We start from the raw sequence: 23,297 nt of genomic DNA, 5'->3' as shown, positions 1-23,297 counted from the left end.
CTCTGCCTCCTGGGTCCTGTGAGATGCAGCTCCCTCCATCACTGGTGCCGCTGCTCCTCCACCAGATGATGCTAATGCACACAAGGGCAGGATGGAAAAATAAAAATGGAGGGAAAAACAAAGGATACCCTGGGTCAGTGGCTGCACCAACACTACCGTTGGCGTACATACCACCCTTACACACAGGGAACAGGCCTACGCACTGTACAGTTCACTACCAGTAACAATGCTAGCCACCAGGGCATGGGGAGGGACACATACTGCCAACTGCAGCATACCTGGGACCCACACAGTGCTGCCCAGTAGTAGATCCCTACAAGCTAGGTAGGAGGAATATCACTTCAGAACCCTGCCCAACATGGGACCTACTCTGCAATGTCAGGCCTGGCCTAGGGGCACCCTACCATGCGTAATTTGTAATGATAGGCACTGTACTCACCACCTTGTGGCTGCTGTGATGCCCTCAAGCGCCCATCCAGCTCCGGATAGGCCACCGCCAGAATGCGGGCCATTAGGAGGATCAGGGTTCTACAGGCTCCCCTTCCTCATTGGGAGGCCATCCCCAGATGGGCCTCTGCGGTCTTCGAAGCCTAGTGTCTCAGGCCCTCCCACCGTTTCCGACGATGGGTGCTCCACCTGCCACAGACCCCCAGGGTCCGCACGTCCTTGGTGATGGCACGCCATATACCCTTCTTTTGATGGGCGCTGACCTGCAGAGAAATAGACACAGGGAACGGTATTAGTCAGACCGTCCTGCCTGTTACACTTATGGCCCACCATACCCCTTCACATTGCCATTTGCACACACAGGTCCCAGCACACAAGCTGCATGCTACCCAGGGGACATCCGCCAACCCCCCCATACGAGGCCTTCTCACACACCACTCCATGCACTCATGCCCTATGCATCGTGCTCACAGTGTACTCACCTGTTGTTCTGGAGGCCCATACAGCAGTCCGTACTGGGGTAGGGCCCCATCCACCAGGCAGGGGCCCTTTCTGCAGTCACACACGCCATGGTAGGTTCCAGACACAGGTCACAGCAGCACATGCAGTGTAGGTCCTGTCCTGTTGAAGGTCAGGTAGCAAGTGAGACAACAGCTAGAAAATGGCGGTGACGTCAGCAGCTGTGCATACTGTCACCGCCGGCGTACTTCACCATTGGCCACTGTACCCCATAGGGGGCTAATATTATCCAATGAGGTGTTGCATGGTGGTTCCCGACCGCCTCCTGCAACGGCGCCCAACATCAGCAGAATTACCTCACTTCCACCTGTCCCTCCACACAGGACATGCGGACGCCATTTCAGGGGGGGGTGGGCAGGCCCTGGATTATAACTGTGTCACAGTTCACAATTGGACATACAGGACAAATGCCACTTATAGATTTTAAATTAACATTGTGCATTGTATTGTTGTGGCTACAATGTTCAGTTTGTGACCGGCTCCTCACTTTTTTGCTCCATAGATTGCTACCGCTGTGGATGAATAGGAGATGGAGACATGCCCCCGTGTACAGACCCCTGGTGGTCTTGGCAACAATGGAGGACAGGCACATTATCCATTACCCACAGACTTGACAGGGCCACAATCACTGAGCTGTGTGCCCAACTGGAGCCTGACCTGATATCTGCTATCCGTCACCCCACTGGGATCCCCCCTCTTGTGCAAGTTCTATCAGTGCTCCGTTTCCTGGCAACTGGTTCTTGGCTTGGCAGCAGGAATGTCACAGCCAATGTTCTCAATAGTGCTGAATAGAGTGTTGTCTTCCCTGATTAAACACATGTGCAGCTACATTGTATTCCCCCAGGTGGAGGATTTGGCCACAGTGAAGGCTGACCTCTTTGCAATGGGACATATCCCCAACATAATTGGGACAATTGATGGAACACATATTGCATTGCCCCCCGCCCCTGCAAAATGAACAGGTATTCAGAAATCGAAAGAGTTTTCATTCCATGAATGTCCAGATGGTGTCCCTGGCGGACCAGTACATCTCCCATGTCGATGCTAGGTATCCTGGGTCTGTGCATGATGCCTTTATCCTGAGAAATAGCAGCATCCCAAATGTGATGGCCCAACTACAGAGGCACAGGATGTGGCTAATAGGTGAGCCTTGTTCACACCCAGTGGATGTTGGTGTATGGGGATGGTATCGGCCATATGTGTTAGTGTGTGGCTAAATATTGTCCCTCCATATTTGCAGGTGACTCAGGTTACCCCAACCTATCATGGCTACTGACCCCTGTGAGAAATCCCAGAACAAGGGCAGAAGAACGCTACAATGAGGCACATGGGCGTACAAGAAGGATAATAGAACATACCTTTGTCCTCCTGAAGGCGAGGTTTCTATGCCTCCATCTAACAGGTGATCCCTGTGCTACGCACCCAAGAAGGTCTGCCGAGTAATCGTGGTATGCTTTATGTTGCACAACCTTGCCTTGAGACGCAATGTGCCTTTTCTGCAGGAGAAGGTGGCTGGAGATGGCAGTGTGGCAGCAGTGGACCCTGTGGACAGTGAGGATGAGGAGGCAGAGGATGAAGATGAGGATAACAGAACTGCAGTGATCAAACAATACTACCAATGACACACAGGTAGGACAGTGTTACTTCATCTTTCATTGACATTTTATTGTTTGTCTTTGTCATGGAATGCTGTTATTTCCCACTTCTATGCCCACTCACTGTACCCTTTGGTAACTCTTTTTGCAGATGTTGGTGCCCCACTATCACTTCTAGTGTGATCACTGCAGCCAACTACAGGCCTTTCCAATGTGAACATTATTGTACATTTGAAATGTAATGTTTGAACCTGGTTAAACGAATACATACTTAAATCATTTGACATACTCCATACTTGTATTTTTTCAAAGGGTGTTTATTTAAGTGCTAAGAAGTAGAGTGGCAAGTGCTTTGGGCTGGGGTGATGATGGAGGAAAGTCCAGGGTATAGTTCCAGTCTATTGGCAGCACAGGTGCATTGTCCAAAGGAACATAGGAAGGGGAGCAATGGCAGTTCAAGGTACACAGGGTGACTGAGTGGGACACAAGCGTGACAATCTGGAGAGTCTAATTTCCTAGCGGGCGTCTTGACAATAGTCTCTGGCTTCTGCCTGTTGGTCTTGTGGTGGGGCCTCCTGTCCACTAGCGGCAGCGGAGGTTGAAGGCAGTTCAGATGTCTGGCTAGTGGTATGGGCCCGCTGTTGTGAGGCTGCCTCCCTCATAATGTTAGCCATGTCTGTCAGCATCCCTGCAATGGAGAGCAGGATGTTGTTAATGGCCTGCAAGTCCTCCCTTATCCCCTGGTACTGTCCCTCCTGCAGCTGCCTGTTCTCCTGCACGTTGGCCAGGATCTGGCCCAGCGTATCCTGGGAATATTGGTATGCTCCCAGGATCTCGGTGAGTGCCTCCTGGAGAGTCGGTTCCCTGGGCCTGTCCTCCCCTGGCAGACAGCACTCCTCCCAGTTTCCCTGTTGTCCTGTGCCTCTGTCTCCTGAACCGTGTGCCCACTGCCACTGACCCTAGGTCACTGATTGTCTTGGGGGTGAGGTGTGCCCGGGGGTCCCTGTAGTGGTGGACACACTGCTGATTGACGTGTCCAGGGGACAGAGATATGGGTATGCTGGGTAGGTGCTGTGGTGGTGTTTCCTGATGGGGGAGGCTCTGTGGTGGTGTGTGACTGTAGCTGGGTAACCGTCTGTCCAGAGGTCCCTGATGGGCTGGGTTGGTCATCCAGATCCGGGCGACAAGAGTCGCTGTCATCACTGTGGGCCTCTTCTGTGGGAGGACTGGATAGTGCTGGCACCTTTTCTCCATTGACATTGGCTTTGGTACCTGTGGGGATGTAAATGCAGTGCTATTGTTTCTGTGTGTGACATATTGTGCATCGGTGGGATACCCTCTTTGATTGTATTCGCCCTGGCAGCTTTCACTTGTGTGAGTTGGTATATGGTGGGATAGCTGATTCTCTCTAGTGTGCATGCATTAGTGATAGGTGTCCATGCAGGGCTGTGAGTGGTGTCCATGCATTGGTGGTGCATGCAGGGCTTGGCATTGGGATGAGTGATTTTTGATTGTATGGTGTGTGGGAGGTGGTGGAGTGATGGGAGTGACGGTGAGGGTATGTGATGGCATGAATGTAGGGAGTTGACTTACCAGAGTCCAGTCCTCCTCCTACTTCTGTCAGGCCCTCAGGATGCATGATTGCCAAGACTTGCTCCTCCCATGTTGTTAGTTTTGGGGTAGGAGGTGCCGGTCCACCGCCAGTCCTCTGTACAGCGAGTCTTGCTGCAATGGAACGTACCTTCCCCCATAGGTCGTTCCACCTCTTCCTGATGTCGTCCCTGGTTCTTGGGTGCTGTCCCATGGCGTTGACCCTGTCCAAGATCCTCCGCCATAGCTCCATCTTCCTAGCAATAGATATCTACTGCACCTGTGTTCCAAATAGCTGTGGCTCTACCTGGATGATTTCCTCCACCATGACCCTTAGCTCCTCCTGTAAGAATCGGGGGTGTCTCTGTGGTGCCATGGGTGTTATGTGAGTAGTATGGGTGAGGATGTGCAGGGTGATGTGTTGGGGTGTGTGATGTATGGTGATTGGGTGGTGCATAGCTGATGGTGGTGTGTGGCTCTGGTTTTGTCTGTGGTCATGGTGTCTGTCTCATGCCAATGGTTTGTAGTCGTAAAGGGTAGTGGGTACTATGGGTGTGTGTTTTATAGTGGTGTGGGTGTGTGGGTGAGGTGTGTGTATGGATATCGGGTGTGTGTAGTTTGAATTGTCCAATGTGGTGTTTTGCTTGAGTGTGTGTATTTTGAGCATGCGGTGTGTACCGCCAATGGTTTACCGCCGTTGAATGTCCGCCGTAGTGATTCATGTGTCATATTGTGGTGGGCAGTGTTCTGTTGGCATAACTGTGTGGGTTTTGATACCACCAGTTTATCACTGACCTTTGGTGTGGCGGATTTGTGTCTGTGGCTGAATACTGACGGATTGGTGTGTGTGTGTGTAATAATATGGTGAGTGGATGTCCGCCCCGCGGCGGTATGTTGGCGCGAGTCAGCGTGGCGGTAAGCGAGATTTTCCGCCAATATCTGGTGTCCTCATTAGCATACCTGTTTCCTACTGTTACATGATCTTCTCCATTGAAGTGTGCAGAACACTTCACAACCACAAGTTGGGCAGATAATTGTAATGCCTTTAACAAATTATGCACTCTTTCCCCATTCTGGATTGGAGACCTAGAAGAGGTCATAAACCCCCGCTGTCACCATAACTTTCCAAAGTTCCATCGATGCAGGTTCCACATGCACTAACAATAGGCAAATGTTCCCAGATCTAACTTGAATCAGGTCCTAATGTGAATGGAAATGCCTCTATGAATCAGGGCATGTCCCAACAGTACCCTATGATACTAACAGATGAATATTACAGTTCTGATCTGTCACAGTGAAGGTGCCTGAGAAGGGAGAAGGATTGCATACTTGGTGCATCCTTAGAGGTATACCAGAGTAGTATTTTCATGGATGGTAAGGTGAATGGCCACCTGTGTCATTCTTGATCAACACTAGTGCTACCCGCTCTACTGTGAGAACAACAGAGATTTCTAAACTACCTCTCTTGGGAAAAAGAATCCAAGTTGTAGGAGTTGCAAACAAACAATTGACTAGTCCTGTCACAGTAGCTGTACCTATTAAAATAGAGTCTTTTGAGGAGAATCACTGATTTGTAGTGTGCGATACGATCCCCATGAGTTTGCTTGGATGTGACGTCTTGTGTAAACTTAACTGTTCCATCTATTGAACCCAAAAATGCACAGAATTTCAGACTCATGATGAGGATGTCACATGCGAAATTGTGAATCAAATCCAGCTGTCAGACAGCTGGATTTGATTCGATCCCCATGAGTCTGCTTGGATGTGCTGTCTTGTGTAAACTTAACTGTTCCATCTATTGCACCCCAAAAAGCACAGAATTTCAGACTCATGATGAGGATGTCACATGCGAAATTGTGAATCAAATCCAGCTGTCAGATTGTACCTCATGATAACAAGCGATGATGTACCTTCGGACCTGAGAGGGTCAGTACTACCTTAAGCCTGGGATTTTTTGGGAAAGACACAGGTCTCATCAAAGGTGTTGAACCTGTTCGAATAACTGTGAAACCAAATGCGAAATATTTGAGAATCCAACAATGTAATCTGACCTCTGAACCCATTGCTGTGATTACTCCTGTGATTCAATCAATGACTCAGGAAGGGATTCTTAAGGAAATTATAGGGAGTCCATGTAACTCACCAATTATGGGCCTGAAGAAGCCTAATGGCAAGTATTGCATTGTGCAGGCCCTGAGAAAGATCAATGCTATTGTAGTTCCTTGCAGATCCATGGTACAGAATCCAGCTGTGATTTTGCTTCAAATTTCATATGAGGCAAGTGGTGTTCACTGTGATTGACCTTTACCAAGCATTCTTTTCCAAACTGTTGCATGAGGATAGTCAGTTCCTCTTTGCATTTCGGTGTGATAGTTGTGTTTTGGTATAGTGCCAAGTTCCACAAGGGTATACCGAGAGTCCCTCCATTTTCAACCACATCCTTAGAAAGAATCTTGGGCATGTAAAATTAGCATTCTCTGTCTCTGTATTTGCTGTGACTAAACAGGATCATTACCATGGGTCTGTACAAATCCAACATTCTGTACCTGGTTCTCATTCACCATATTATTAGGATTAAAACGGCATTCCCATTTCTAGTAGCCCATTCCGCCACAAACATGACAAGGATTAGCATTTTTTAAAGTAGCCACATCAGTCCCTGTACTTAGATATTTTAAGACACCATGACCTCCATTCTATTGTTATAATCCTTTACCTCCTTGCATCCTCTGATCTACCTGCTGATACATTCCTTGCGTAGCACCAATATTCCCACTAAACAGTGAATTCTGACTCTGCTGTGCAATTTTCATCTGCACCAACATCTACTTTTCCTTTCATTTCTTCTGTTTCATCTCCAATTCATCACTGCAATATTTTGCAGATCTCATAATTTCATCAATTGACTTGCTCTGCCAACAAATCAAATGCTGCTGAATCATTGGGCTAACTTTAGTTTCAAGCCATGCACAAATATGAACACAAATGCCCTTATTATGACCATGGAGGTCTCCAGACCCCCCAGGACCACGATGGTGGTCTGACTACTGCCAAAGCGTTAGTCTGACCGATTTGGCGGCAGTCAGATCATCACATTATGACCGTAGCGGTTCGGCCATGTTTGGACGGCCAGCACCACCAGTTTCCCTCCACTGAAGGCATGCAGCGCCGCCCTGGGGATTAAGAACCTCCTTCTCTGCCAGCTTTTACAGGGTGGTTTAATCTGGTGGAGATGAGGTGCAGGGGGCCCCATGGGGGCCCGTCAAAGCGCAACGGGTGTTGTTGCACCCTACGCACCGCAACATTGCCACCAACTCAATTATGAGCCGGTGTCAATGGTGTGGGCTGTTTCCCGCTGGGCCAGTGGGCCATCTGCTGACCCAGCAGGAAAGTCGTAATAGGGGCTGCGGGAAGGTCACTGCACTGGTGGTCAAAATGAGGGCCCAAATGTCCCATGTCTTTAGCCTCCGTGCCACCATACTATTTGAATGCCTGTAGCAATCTCTCATACTAAGAGCGTATCGACTCCTTAGACTCTTGTGTCATTCTCTCAATCATAATCCAAACAAAGTCTTCAGGAAACACGTTTGATTTAAAAAAACATAGTCACCTGATAATGCTTTCTTTTGTCTCTGAATGTCTCATTGCTTCTTTTTCAGGCCATTCCACTGATTTTTTTCATTCAACGCATAGATCACTTGGAATGACAATCCCAAACAAGGTATTAAAATCTACCCATAAGACCTTTGATTTTTTTCATAAATTGATCAACCTGTCTGTCCCACTCCACTGGGTTTTCCCTCAACTTTGGGAAATCATTTGTGAATGGTGCAAGATCCCTCCTACTCCAGAGCACATGAACATAGCCTCTACCAGGAACTTCCCTCAGTGGGAGCATGTGGATATGTTCCTCCTCTTCTGCTACAACCGGAGGCAGATCTAATCTTACTTTCTTTGGTTGCTTGTTCTTTAACCATCTTGCTTCCCATCTATCTATTTCACTCCATCTTCTAATGTAACCACTTAATTTTCTGACCTGTAATTTCACTCCTGGCAGTCTCATGTTAGAGAGGTCTTGATCATTAAAGTTTAAGCAATAGCTTTTCTGTAATGCCTTGGATTTATTCAAATCAACTTCAAATTTCCAAGCTGATTCAGGCAATCTTTCATGAACTTGTCCTGAACATCTTGTGATGTCTTTACATATGAACAAGAGCTCATCTTCTTGGTAAGTATCTAATTGAAACATGTCAAGAATTGAAAGTATAATTTAATTTCATTCCAATTTCAATTTAACCGCATCTATTACATTCTATCTCTCTGGGGTTTTTATTGTCTCCCCACTTGATCCCAAACGTTCATCCTCATTTGGAATGTCCATATCCTTGAGCCAACCATCTAATTCCTGGGTACTAAGATCTGGTTGCTCTGATGGGGTATTAATGATTACCTCTCCTTGAGAAGTACTCAGATTTACATCATCTGGTGTCTTTACAATGGACATTGCAGAGTTTGGTGAATTGAAAGGTATTCCCATCCTAGGAGTACTGAAGCTGGTGTTTGGAACAGTATTTGGTTTGGGTATGAAAAAAGGTGGCTATGCCTGAGGAACCCTTGCAGTCGGGGAAAATCCTGTTTGTCTCATTGTTGGATCGGTACTTGTGATGCATGTGCTATTCTTTGGTATTGGGACCGATGGAATTGTTCTCATTGTCAAACTCCCAAAAGTATTTCCTGACACCCCCCTTTCTTTTGGAACTGTCAGTGTATGTGTAGTATCCCCTGCCTTTCCCGGTCTGTACAAGGGGACCACAGGACCAATTGTGACAGGAACAGTCAGTGCATGTGGAGTAGCTAAGGTAGTTGGACTCTGAGGACCCATCATTCATAAACCCTTCCATGTTTGTTTGGAATTTATATCTATTGGTGCTATAGGTACATCAGAATTTTCATTCCCAATTGCATTTCTTGTACCTCTTAGCTAGGTCATAGTGTATAGAGGTGGACAATTCAACAATAGCTCATTTAGGAAATGTTCATCTGGCTCACCATCACTGTTCCCACTTCTATCTTCAATGTCTCCTATTTCTTCTTTCTTTTTATTTTATTTTCTTTTTGTTTAGTCCCCCCCACCAATCATCAAGGCAGGATATAATAAAGTTCTCTCAAACACATCTGTCCTTTAAGTCTCTTGTAGTTCATCCCATCTAGCATCTGCAAAAGTACATATTGCTTTCTTGACTTTTCCCTCCTTATGCTTCTGATGAGCTATATGTTCCCAACCATTAAGTGCTTCATATTGCGTGGGTCTAGGAGGCAGTTTCATGTCGTACAGCATCCTTGTCAAATGTTAAGTGATTCTCAAATTATGTCTTCCACAGCATGAAAATACCAGTGCACCCCTTCTTCTCAGAGCTCTTATGACATTGTTCAAGTAAAATACATGTATGAAGACCTACATTTATTGCCTTAAAATGACCTGGCATTCCTTCAAGAGGCACCTCTTCTTCTTCTCTAAGAGGTATGGTGACACCTCCCTTAATCAAACTTTGCAATGCTTTTAAGAATTTCATTTTTCAAACAAATTGCAGTTTTCACAATGACCTTTCTGTTTATAACTAGGAAATGATTCTTCACGCACAATCCTCTGTTCTGCATCCACACCCAATGCCAGAGTATCTCCACACTAACTGGCCAATACCACTCTATGATGTCAACCTCACTCCTTGGAGTGGCTCATCCTCCTTTACAATTTTCCTCAAACTCTTTTGCTCTCAACTATTTACGTGCACAACAGATGCAGGCAATTTCCACAACTAAGTTTTTCTGCTCCTCTGAAGGGTTCAAGGTATTCAATCTCTTAAGAAATGATTTGCAGTAACACTTTCCAACCTACTCTCACACACACTCGAATGAAGACTTGACTAGCAGGGTCTCACTCGGATTGACACAGTTCCTCCCTGTGCACTGAGATTCACTATACCAACCTTACCTCACAATCACATAAAGGGAAAGTCCCTATCCAATAGTACAGTTGACGGTGTCCCACGACTAGTACCACAACACAGCAGACAAGGACAACACAGTGTAATCTACACTTTTCTCATGTATACTGGGATTTTAGACCATGATGGACCTGAAAACCACTTCAACTTCTCGGCATTAAGCACCACATTCACACAACAACCTAAAATGTCTCTGCAATTGTGAGAAGGTAGCCTCTTTCTAGCCTTGTTACCCCCACTTTTGGCCTGTTTGTGAGTGTATGTCAGGGTGTTTGTCACTGTTTTCACTGTCTCACTGGGATCCTGATAGCCAGGCCCCAGTGCTCATAGTGAAAACACTATGTTTTCAGTATGGTTGTTATGTGTCACTGGGATCCTGCTGGTCAGGACCCCAGTGCTCATAGGTTTGTGGCCTATATGTATGTGTCACTGGGACCCTGTCACACAGGGCCCCAGTGCTCATAGGTGTGCATGTACATGTTCCCTGTGTGGTGCCTAACTGTCTCACTGAGGCTCTGCTAACCAGAACCTCAGTGGTTATGCTCTCTCATTACTTTCAAATTGTCACTAACAGGCTAGTGACCAATTTTACCAATTTACATTGGCTTACTGGAACACCCTTATAATTCCCTAGTATATGGTACTGAGGTACCCAGGGTATTGGGGTTCCAGGAGATCCCTATGGGCTGCAGCATTTCTTTTGCCACGCATAGGGAGCTCTGACAATTCTTACACAGGCCTGCCACTGCAGCCTGAGTGAAATAACGTCCACGTTATTTCACAGCCATTTTACACTGCACTTAAGTAACTTATAAGTCACCTATATGTCTAACCTTTACCTGGTAAAGGTTAGGTGCAAAGTTACTTAGTGTGAGGGCACCCTGGCACTAGCCAAGGTGCCCCCACATTGTTCAGAGCCAATTCACTGAACTTTGTGAGTGCGGGGACACCATTACACGCGTGCACTACATATAGGTCACTACCTATATGTAGCTTCACCATGGTAACTCCGAATATGGCCATGTAACATGTCTATGATCATGGAATTGCCCCCTCTATGCCATCCTCGCATTGTTGGTACAATTCCATGATCCCAGTGGTCTGTAGCACAGACCCTGGTACTGCCAAACTGCCCTTCCTGGGGTTTCACTGCAGCTGCTGCTGCTGCCAACCCCTCAGACAGGCAGCTGCCCTCCTGGGGTCCAGCCAGGCCTGGCCCAGGATGGCAGAACAAAGAACTTCCTCTGAGAGAGGGTGTGACACCCTCTCCCTTTGGAAAATGGTGTGAAGGCAGGGGAGGAGTAGCCTCCCCCAGCCTCTGGAAATGCTTTGTTGGGCACAGATGTGCCCAATTCTGCATAAGCCAGTCTACACCGGTTCAGGGACCCCTTAGCCCCTGCTCTGGCGCGAAACTGGACAAAGGAAAGGGGAGTGACCACTCCCCTGACCTGCACCTCCCCTGGGAGGTGTCCAGAGCTCCTCCAGTGTGCTCCAGACCTCTGCCATCTTGGAAACAGAGGTGCTGCTGGCACACTGGACTGCTCTGAGTGGCCAGTGCCACCAGGTGACGTCAGAGACTCCTGCTGATAGGCTCCTTCAGGTGTTAGTAGCCTATCCTCTCTCCTAGGTAGCCAAACCCTCTTTTCTGGCTATTTAGGGTCTCTGTCTCTGGGGAAACTTCAGATAACGAATGCATGAGCTCAGCCGAGTTCCTCTGCATCTCCCTCTTCACCTTCTGATAAGGAATCGACCGCTGACCGCGCTGGAAGCCTGCAAACCTGCAACATAGTAGCAAAGACGACTACTGCAACTCTGTAACGCTGATCCGGCCGCCTTCTCGACTGTTTTCCTGCTTGTGCATGCTGTGGGGGTAGTCTGCCTCCTCTCTGCACCAGAAGCTCCGAAGAAATCTCCCGTGGGTCGACGGAATCTTCCCCCTGCAACCGCAGGCACCAAAAAGCTGCATTACCGGTCCCTTGGGTCTCCTCTCAGCACGACGAGCGAGGTCCCTCGAATCCAGCGACACCGTCCAAGTGACCCAAACAGTCCAGTGACTCTTCAGCCCAAGTTTGGTGGAGGTAAGTCCTTGCCTCACCTCGCTGGGCTGCATTGCTGGGAACCGCGACTTTGCAAGCTACTCCGGCCCCTGTGCACTTCCGGCGGAAATCCTTCGTGCACAGCCAAGCCTGGGTCCACGGCACTCTAACCTGCATTGCACGACTTTCTAAGTTGGTCTCCGGCGACGTGGGACTCCTTTGTGCAACTTCGGCGAGCACCGTTTCACGCATCCTCGTAGTGGCTGTTTCTGGCACTTTTCCGGGTGCTATCTGCTTCAGTGAGGGCTCTTTGTCTTGCTCGACGTCCCCTCTCTCTGCAGGTCCAATTTGCGACCTCCTGGTCCCTCCTGGGCCCCAGCAGCGTCCAAAAACGCCAAACGCACGATTTGCGTGTAGCAAGGCTTGTTGGCGTCCATCCGGCGGGAAAACACTTCTGCACGACTCTCCAAGGCGTGGGAGATCCATCCTCCAAAGGGAAAGTCTCTAGCCCTTGTCGTTCCTGCAGTATTCACAGCTCTTCAGCCTAGTAAGAGCTTCTTTGCACCAACCGCTGGCATTTCTTGGGCATCTGCCCACCTCCGAGCTGCTTGTGACTTTTGGACTTGGTCCCCTTGTTCCACAGGTACCCTCAGTCAGGAATCCATCGTTGTTGCATTGCTGATTTGTGTTTTCCTTGCATTTTCCCTCTAACACGACTATTTTGTCCTTAGGGGAACTTTAGTGCACTTTGCACTCACTTTTCAGGGTCTTGGGGAGGGTTATTTTGCTAACTCTCACTATTTTCTAATAGTCCCAGCGACCCTCTACCAGGTCACATAGGTTTGGGGTCCATTCGTGGTTCGCATTCCACTTTTGGAGTATATGGTTTGTGTTGCCCCTATCCCTATGTTTCCCCATTGCATCCTATTGTAACTATACATTGTTTGCACTGTTTTCTAAGACTATACTGCATATTTTTACTATTGTGTATATATATCTTGTGTATATTTCCTATCCTCTCACTGAGGGTACACTCTAAGATACTTTGGCATATTGTCATAAAAATAAAGTACCTTTATTTTTAGTATAACTGTGTATTGTGTTTTCTTATGATATTGTGCATATGACACTAAGTGGTACTGTAGTAGCTTCACACGTCTCCTAGTTCAGCCTGAGCTGCTTTGCTAAGCTACCATTATCTATCAGCCTAAGCTGCTAGACACCCTATACACTAATAAGGGATAACTGGGCCTGGTGCAAGGTGCAAGTACCCCTTGGTACTCACTACAAGCCAGTCCAGCCTCCTACATTGGTGGCAGCGGTGGGATAAGTGCTTTGAGACTACTTACCACTCTTGTCATTGTACTTTTCATAAGAGAAAAATATACAAAACAAGGTCAGTGTATATACACATAGCCAAAAAGTTTTGCATTTCCTCTTTTCACTCTTTTCTAAGTGCTGAAAAGTACTTCTAAACTTTCAAAAAGTTCTTAAAAGTTTAAAAAGTTTTTTCTGTCTTTCCAAAAAGTTCTGAAAACTTTTTTCTCTTTGTCTATCACTTTAACTCTCTCTAAAAATGTCTGGCACAGGCCAAAAAGTTGAACTGTCCAAACTTGCATATGATCACCTTAGCTGGAAAGGAGCAAGGAGTCTCTGCATAGAGAGAGGTTTGAGTGTAGGGAAGAATCCTTCCTTAGAACTGTTAATTAATATGCTTAGAGTAAAGGATAAGGCCATAAGTGCCCAATCTGTAGAAAAAGTAGCTAATGGTTCTCAATCTGATCCAGGGACTCCCCCAGGAAAAGGTTCAGGAAAGAAACTTCTCAGCCTGCCCATTACTAGACAGTCTAGCATAGTTGGTACAGAGGTTGAATCACATCATACTGATGATGTGCTCTCACATTATGCTGGTAGCCAAGCTGTTAGGGTGCCCCTTGTAAGGGACAGGTCTCCTTCTGTTCATTCCCATCATACCTCTGTATCTAGAAATGTCCCTCCCACCCACCCTGATGACAGATTGTTAGAAAGGGAGCTCAATAGATTGAGAGTGGAGCAAACCAGACTGAAGCTCAAGAAGCAACAGCTGGATTTGGATAGACAGTCTTTAGAAATAGAGAGGGAAAGACAGAAGATGGGTTTAGATACCCATGGTGGCAGCAGCAGTATTCCCCATAGTCATCCTGCAAAAGAGCATGATTCCAGGAATCTGCACAAGATAGTTCCCCCTTATAAGGAGGGGGATGACATTAACAAGTGGTTTGCTGCACTTGAGAGGGCCTGTGCTGTACAGGATGTCCCTCAAAAGCAGTGGGCTGCTATCCTATGGCTATCATTTACTGGAAAAGGTAGGGATAGGCTCCTTACTGTAAAAGAAAATGATGCTAACAATTTCCAAGTTCTTAAGAATGCACTCCTGGATGGTTATGGCTTAACCACTGAACAGTACAGGATAAAGTTCAGAGATACCAAAAAGGAGTCTTCACAAGACTGGGTTGATTTCATTGACCAGGCAGTGAAGGCCTTGGAGGGGTGGTTACATGGCAGTAAAGTTACTGATTATGACAGCCTGTATAACTTGATCCTGAGAGAGCATATTCTTAATAATTGTGTGTCTGATTTGTTGCACCAGTACCTGGTAGACTCTGATCTGACCTCTCCCCAAGAATTGGGAAAGAAGGCAGACAAATGGGTCAGAACAAGGGTGAACAGAAAAGTTCATACAGGGGGTGACAAAGATGGCAATAAGAAGAAAGATGGTGAAAAATCTCAAGATAAGCATGGGGATAAGGGTAAAACCAAAGATCCCACTTCAAATCTTAAACACTCTTCAGAGGGTGGGGATAAAACAAATTCTTCCTCTTCTTCCCAACCTGCACACATTAAAAAGCCTTGGTGCTTTGTGTGTAAAAATAGAGGCTACAGGCCAGGGGATAAGTCCTGTCCAGGTAAACCCCCTGAGCCTACCACCACTAATACATCAAGCTCTAGTGCCCCTAGCAGTAGTGGTACTAGTGGTGGGACTGCTGGCAACAGTCAAGCAAAGGGTGTAGTTGGGTTCACTTATGGGTCCATAGTGGAAACTGATGTAATCAGTCCCAAGACAGTTTCTGTCACACCTAGTGGCATTGGCCTTGCCACACTGGCTGCTTGTCCCCTTACAATGGATAAGTACAGGCAGACAGTTTCAATAAATGGTGTTGAGGCCTTGGCCTACAGGGACACAGGTGCCAGTTTCACTTTGGTGACTGACAACCTAGTGCACCCTGATCAACACATCATTGGACAACAGTATAAGATTATTGATGTCCATAACTCCACTAAGTTTCTTCCCTTAGCTATAATTCAGTTTAGTTGGGGTGGAGTTACTGGCCCTAAGCAGGTGGTGGTATCACCTAGCTTACCTGTAGACTGTCTCTTAGGTAATGACCTAGAGGCCTCAGGTTGGGCTGATGTAGAGTTTTATGCCCATGCAGCCATGCTGGGCATCCCTGAGGAATTGTTCCCTCTCATTTCAAGTGAAATGAAAAAGCAAAGGAGAGAAGGCCTGAAAATTCAGGATCCCTCTCCATCAACAGGTAAAAAGGGTATCACAGTATCCCCTAACCACCCTACCATTCAGGATACTATTCCTGTGGTAGGAGAAACCTCTCCTGGGGTGGCACCTGTTCCAAGGGAATCATCAGCTGGCAAAGCTGGACTCCCTGAGGTGGAAGTACCTCTCTGTGGGATAACTAACATTGGTGAGAAAAACAGCACCATTTTAGTTAACATGGAGCATCCCTCCAACCCTCCCAGAGAAACTTTAGTGCAGAAACCCTGCACTACCTCACAACACTTAGGACAGCATCCCTGCCCTAGTGTGGAGCTCATAGGACAGCATCCCTGCCCTGCTCCAACTCAAGAGAAACAGCATCCCTGTTCTCTCTTCCAGCCAGATGGACAAAGTTTTTGCCCAGCTATGGCTTTTCTGAGACAGCATCCCTGTCTGGCATTTCCATCACTACAAATAGGTTCAGTGGACAATTCCCACTGCTCTAAACTAAAACTTACTGATAGAAACTCTGAAAATACATCTTCACATTGTTGCTTAGCTAAAAAACTTCAAACAGGGTGGTTTACATCCCCACAGGGAAGTAACCATATAGTGGATGATAAAGGGAGTAACCAGTCTATTGCAGAGCTACTCTCTACTTATCACCACTTAGACAATAAAGTCTCAACTGGCCAAGGTTAGCCTTATTGTCCTTCGTTTGGGGGGGGGGGTTGTGTGAGAAGGTAGCCTCTTTCTAGCCTTGTTACCCCCACTTTTGGCCTGTTTGTGAGTGTATGTCAGGGTGTTTGTCACTGTTTTCACTGTCTCACTGGGATCCTGATAGCCAGGCCCCAGTGCTCATAGTGAAAACACTATGTTTTCAGTATGGTTGTTATGTGTCACTGGGATCCTGCTGGTCAGGACCCCAGTGCTCATAGGTTTGTGGCCTATATGTATGTGTCACTGGGACCCTGTCACACAGGGCCCCAGTGCTCATAGGTGTGCATGTACATGTTCCCTGTGTGGTGCCTAACTGTCTCACTGAGGCTCTGCTAACCAGAACCTCAGTGGTTATGCTCTCTCATTACTTTCAAATTGTCACTAACAGGCTAGTGACCAATTTTACCAATTTACATTGGCTTACTGGAACACCCTTATAATTCCCTAGTATATGGTACTGAGGTACCCAGGGTATTGGGGTTCCAGGAGATCCCTATGGGCTGCAGCATTTCTTTTGCCACCCATAGGGAGCTCTGACAATTCTTACACAGGCCTGCCACTGCAGCCTGAGTGAAATAACGTCCACGTTATTTCACAGCCATTTTACACTGCACTTAAGTAACTTATAAGTCACCTATATGTCTAACCTTTACCTGGTAAAGGTTAGGTGCAAAGTTACTTAGTGTGAGGGCACCCTGGCACTAGCCAAGGTGCCCCCACATTGTTCAGAGCCAATTCACTGAACTTTGTGAGTGCGGGGACACCATTACACGCGTGCACTACATATAGGTCACTACCTATATGTAGCTTCACCATGGTAACTCCGAATATGGCCATGTAACATGTCTATGATCATGGAATTGCCCCCTCTATGCCATCCTCGCATTGTTGGTACAATTCCATGATCCCAGTGGTCTGTAGCACAGACCCTGGTACTGCCAAACTGCCCTTCCTGTGGTATCACTGCAGCTGCTGCTGCTGCCAACCCCTCAGACAGGCAGCTGCCCTCCTGGGGTCCAGCCAGGCCTGGCCCAGGATGGCAGAACAAAGAACTTCCTCTGAGAGAGGGTGTGACACCCTCTCCCATTGGAAAATGGTGTGAAGGCAGGGGAGGAGAAGCCTCCCCCAGCCTCTGGAAATGCTTTGTTGGGCACAGATGTGCCCAATTCTGCATAAGCCAGTCTACACCGGTTCAGGGACCCCTTAGCCCCTGCTCTGGCGCGAAACTGGACAAAGGAAAGGGGAGTGACCACTCCCCTGACCTGCACCTCCCCTGGGAGGTGTCCAGAGCTCCTCCAGTGTGCTCCAGACCTCTGCCATCTTGGAAACAGAGGTGCTGCTGGCACACTGGACTGCTCTGAGTGGCCAGTGCCACCAGGTGACGTCAGAGACTCCTGCTGATAGGCTCCTTCAGGTGTTAGTAGCCTATCCTCTCTCCTAGGTAGCCAAACCCTCTTTTCTGGCTATTTAGGGTCTCTGTCTCTGGGGAAACTTCAGATAACGAATGCATGAGCTCAGCCGAGTTCCTCTGCATCTCCCTCTTCACCTTCTGATAAGGAATCGACCGCTGACCGCGCTGAAAGCCTGCAAACCTGCAACATAGTAGCAAAGACGACTACTGCAACTCTGTAACGCTGATCCGGCCGCCTTCTCGACTGTTTTCCTGCTTGTGCATGCTGTGGGGGTAGTCTGCCTCCTCTCTGCACCAGAAGCTCCGAAGAAATCTCCCGTGGGTCGACGGAATCTTCCCCCTGCAACCGCAGGCACCAAAAAGCTGCATTACCGGTCCCTTGGGTCTCCTCTCAGCACGACGAGCGAGGTCCCTCGAATCCAGCGACACCGTCCAAGTGACCCCCACAGTCCAGTGACTCTTCAGCCCAAGTTTGGTGGAGGTAAGTCCTTGCCTCACCTCGCTGGGCTGCATTGCTGGGAACCGCGACTTTGCAAGCTACTCCGGCCCCTGTGCACTTCCGGCGGAAATCCTTCATGCACAGCCAAGCCTGGGTCCACGGCACTCTAACCTGCATTGCACGACTTTCTAAGTTGGTCTCCGGCGACGTGGGACTCCTTTGTGCAACTTCGGCGAGCACTGTTTCACGCATCCTCGTAGTGCCTGTTTCTGGCACTTCTCCGGGTGCTACCTGCTTCAGTGAGGGCTCTTTGTCTTGCTCGACGTCCCCTCTCTCTGCAGGTCCAATTTGCGACCTCCTGGTCCCTCCTGGGCCCCAGCAGCGTCCAAAAACACCAAACGCACGATTTGCATGTAGCAAGGCTTGTTGGCATCCATCCGGCGGGAAAACACTTCTGCACGACTCTCCAAGGCGTGGGGGATCCATCCTCCAAAGGGGAAGTCTCTAGCCCTTGTCGTTCCTGCAGTATTCACAGCTCTTCAGCCTAGTAAGAGCTTCTTTGCACCAACCGCTGGCATTTCTTGGGCATCTGCCCACCTCCGAGCTGCTTGTGACTTTTGGACTTGGTCCCCTTGTTCCACAGGTACCCTCAGTCAGGAATCCATCGTTGTTGCATTGCTGATTTGTGTTTTCCTTGCATTTTCCCTCTAACACGACTATTTTGTCCTTAGGGGAACTTTAGTGCACTTTGCACTCACTATTCAGGGTCTTGGGGAGGGTTATTTTGCTAACTCTCACTATTTTCTAATAGTCCCAGCGACCCTCTACCAGGTCACATAGGTTTGGGGTCCATTCGTGGTTCGCATTCCACTTTTGGAGTATATGGTTTGTGTTGCCCCTATCCCTATGTTTCCCCATTGCATCCTATTGTAACTATACATTGTTTGCACTGTTTTCTAAGACTATACTGCATATTTTTACTATTGTGTATATATATCTTGTGTATATTTCCTATCCTCTCACTGAGGGTACACTCTAAGATACTTTGACATATTGTCATAAAAATAAAGTACCTTTATTTTTAGTATAACTGTGTATTGTGTTTTCTTATGATATTGTGCATATGACACTAAGTGGTACTGTAGTAGCTTCACACGTCTCCTAGTTCAGCCTGAGCTGCTTTGCTAAGCTACCATTATCTATCAGCCTAAGCTGCTAGACACCCTATACACTAATAAGGGATAACTGGGCCTGGTGCAAGGTGCAAGTACCCCTTGGTACTCACTACAAGCCAGTCCAGCCTCCTACAGCAATACACTGCACAATCACTGCAAAACACTGCAAGCTAAGCATAAGCAATCGCGACAAACAACCTATAAATACTCACACTTCTACCATTATAACTAGTTCCCAAACCACTGGAACACCATTAATCCTTTGAACGAACCATGGGCTTAGAATTTTTGGCTGGGTTTGGCCAATTTCCTAATGGGACACCCTAACTCTGTCACTTTTTTGAAAGAGAACCATCCTCTGCTACCATACTGATGGCGCGTTGGGCCGTCTTCCATAAATACTTAGGCAATGGGTGTTTTTTCATTGAAAGGAATGATGTAAGGAGTTAGCTCTCAACCAAACCACCATTAGTCTACATTGCAACCAATGTGGTCACACAATAAAGACCTAAATAAAAAATAAAGTTAAGGATTTTATTACAGGTTAACGGGCAGGTTGATATAAACAAATCTCAAAAACATGCAGTAGAGATATGGAATAACAACAGGATATCCAAACCTCCTGAAGAATATAAAGGGAAATTAGCAAAAGGCAACCCAGAAATCCAGTTACAGCAATACAGAATATTAGCAATAAAATGTGATGCTGAGAGAAAGGTCTTCCGTTTTCTCTCCTATACATGGGTAAAATTGAAGGCCATCTACGTAAATTAGTCTATAAAATGGTGAGGAAAAAAGTTGGGAAATTATAACAAAAATGAAAAATATATGCACAAGCATATAGGGAAGAAGGTGTCAGCCTTTCAGAAGCTCAGTCAGGTGTCTTCTAGAGAAAGTTGTGTTACCCTTAGCCACACTCAACAAAGCTTAGGGACGAGGAAAGAGCCAGAGATCTGTACCTCTCAACGTCCAAAGAGAAAGTGTCTGAAATCAATCTGTAGGAACACTAGTTAATACCATACAAATCTATTAAGTAACACCCATCATCATACCTTCAGGAGCTCCATTGTCTTATCCAGTCTCACGTTGTAAACTTGCAACATTTACAGATTTCCTCAAACCAGTCCCGAGATCAACATTGTCCTTGGTCCTCTAGACATTGCTCATAACAAATTGGAATGGGGGACTGTAGCTCACACTCCGTCTCTCCTTATTCTTCCATCAATGTCTCTTTCCCTAGCTCTCTATTACCAAACACTATAGTACATTTATTTCTAAACTAACAATTCATGAGAATGCACCTGCAAACAAAAGACACACAAGCAGAGATGGAAACAGTTTCCCACGTTGAAAGAAATACAGATCTACTCATGTCAATTTAGAGAATTATTCACTAGTACACATTCAATTCGTGTTAATTGTGTTCACATTTAACTTCAAATAAAGTAATTGTCAGTTACATGATCTCAAATAGCCTTCATGTTACAGTTAGAACAAAGGCGACACTTCTTTGAATTTAAAACATAAATGCGAGTGAGAACTACATTCTTGCATTGAACTGCAAAGCATTACATAAAAAGTTTAGTGTACATATAGGGTGAAGTTGTGACGTCAGGGGTGGAGCCAAATTGTACGGTTCATCACTTCTATTTTATGTTTTAGCCTGGCTGTGATTGGCTGTTGGGGTAATTACATCGTGGTGGAGATGGGTGTGAGGATAGTGAAAACAATCTCATTTATCTACCAGATATGAAGAGAGTGTTTGAAACACTGTTTAGATGTGTGAGTTTGGAACTGTGGTTTTGACTTATGACTAACATTCACATTTGAATAGATTGTAAGAGAAAATACAGGAAAGGTAAGTCATTATAGTGGATTTTGTAACCAAATAGCAATATTTTTGTTCAAACATGTAGCATACCATAATTATATTATTTGAAATGTATTTTTTAAAATCTTTCTACACTGTTTTTGGGGTGGGTAGTGGATGTCTCAAAAACCCTTTCAGTCCCCTACAAATATAACTCCTTACAGCACTCTATCCCCCTCTAATTGTATCCGCAGTTGTTGGCTTTTGTCTCCTGAGTTCCTTGTGTCCCTCACCCATTGAGAACCCCAACGTATAGTTAGTTACCTGTGGCCATGCTCTGCAGTTTTCTAAGTGAACTGCACACATATACATATATGAGCGATGGAGTGTTGTAACTATGCAAATTATTTGTGATTAGCATTTTGTACTACTTTTGTAGTACGACAAAATGTACTACATAATGCAGTGCCAGATTCAGGGTCTATGTGCAGTCTTACACCTCCATCTGCCCAATCATTTTTCTTTGTGGAGTGCTCTGCCCCGAGTGTGGTGCCTCACCCGAGTGCAAAGATTCTGCAGTCATAAAGGTACTACTTTTAAGTGCCTCTGTGAACACCAAAAAGTAGTAAATTACTGCAAAGTGTAAGTTTAGTTTTGTGAGGCAGGCACTCTGCCGGTGTAGCTTGTGAGACCTATTTCCACTGTCAGTGCAACTCCTATTTCAGTGTGGTGTGTCCACAGTACCATTCTTCAGAAGGCTACTGTTACAGGCATCTCTTGATCCCTACGCCACATTTACACACAGTGTCTAGCTATGAAGATAGAATTATAGAAGGCTACAGGTTGTATATGCTTTCATTTGCATAAGAGTGCTGGACTGGTAGGTGGGCAGCAACATTAAGGTTCAAGCAAGAAGTCCTATCAAGGAGTTTGAAGAACTGATTTTATCAATTGAAAATCTCAGGTTAGCCTGGCGTAAGCTATCAGTGTTCCAGGCCTGTCACTAAACTCCTAGGACATCTGCTGTAATGAGGCTCCATCTACCAGGTTCAAGCAGGGCTGTTGGCTTCATTGGAGGACCTTTAAGAATGAATAGGAGGATGCAGGGTACAGATCCTAGCCTGTTAAGGGACAAGAACCACTGATTTTCACGCTCATGCTTGTACTTGCACAATAATCCTAAATCACTGGATCAAATCACAGAAATGCTGTCAGGGTAGACTTGCACTTAGGGCTAGCTCAGTGGTGTTTCAATCCCTCAGTGGTTCAAAAATGCTTTTCAGTCCAGTTGTAAGAGCAGGTCTGATGACCGAAAGTTAGGTTGGCAGACACAAAGGCACCAGTCCAGCTTTGCAATTTATTTATCTGTGTGTTTTTTAAATCGGTAATAATTTGGTTAACACTCACTTCATTTAACTAGTCCTTTAGGGCCCTTTATACAAGTGCAGGGCCAAACTTCCTATCCCTGTGCAAATACGTGTTTGCACAAGGATTGGAATTACGAGTTGTGTGATAAATATCACACCTTCGAAGTTATTCCCTTATGAATTCCGGCAGATCAAACCTGCTGCTATGTATCGGGAAATAATGCCTGGAATTGAGCATTACAGGCAGAATTTAGTGCATTAAGCCCCAAAATCCACACATTATTCCCGAAAAAATTGTAATCAGGAGATATTCATTGCACCTTGTAAATTCTGACTCTGTGGAGTCGGATTTTATAAGGTGCATTAAATATTACACCATTTACGAGCTTGATCATAATGAGGGCCCGAGTGCACCAAGAATACCTAGAAGTGCAGGCAGAGAGGAGTGTTGGAGAAGATGGGCAGCTATGGATCCAGTTACAGGCATTGCCTAATCTTGGTCTTTTCACCTTCTGGGCAAGGCTGTGTCTCAGTATCTTTACTTATAAAAACTGACTGTACTTAAAACAAGCAAACTGCCACTATTAAGCATCATGCAAATGTTGAGTGTAATCTTTCTTTTTACAGGCAGAAAAAACATGACTCTCCTGC

Source organism: Pleurodeles waltl, chromosome 4_2, assembly GCF_031143425.1.
Source record: "Pleurodeles waltl isolate 20211129_DDA chromosome 4_2, aPleWal1.hap1.20221129, whole genome shotgun sequence".
Taxonomy (NCBI): Eukaryota; Metazoa; Chordata; class Amphibia; order Caudata; family Salamandridae; genus Pleurodeles; species Pleurodeles waltl.
Note: the sequence above shows the minus strand (reverse complement) of the source record.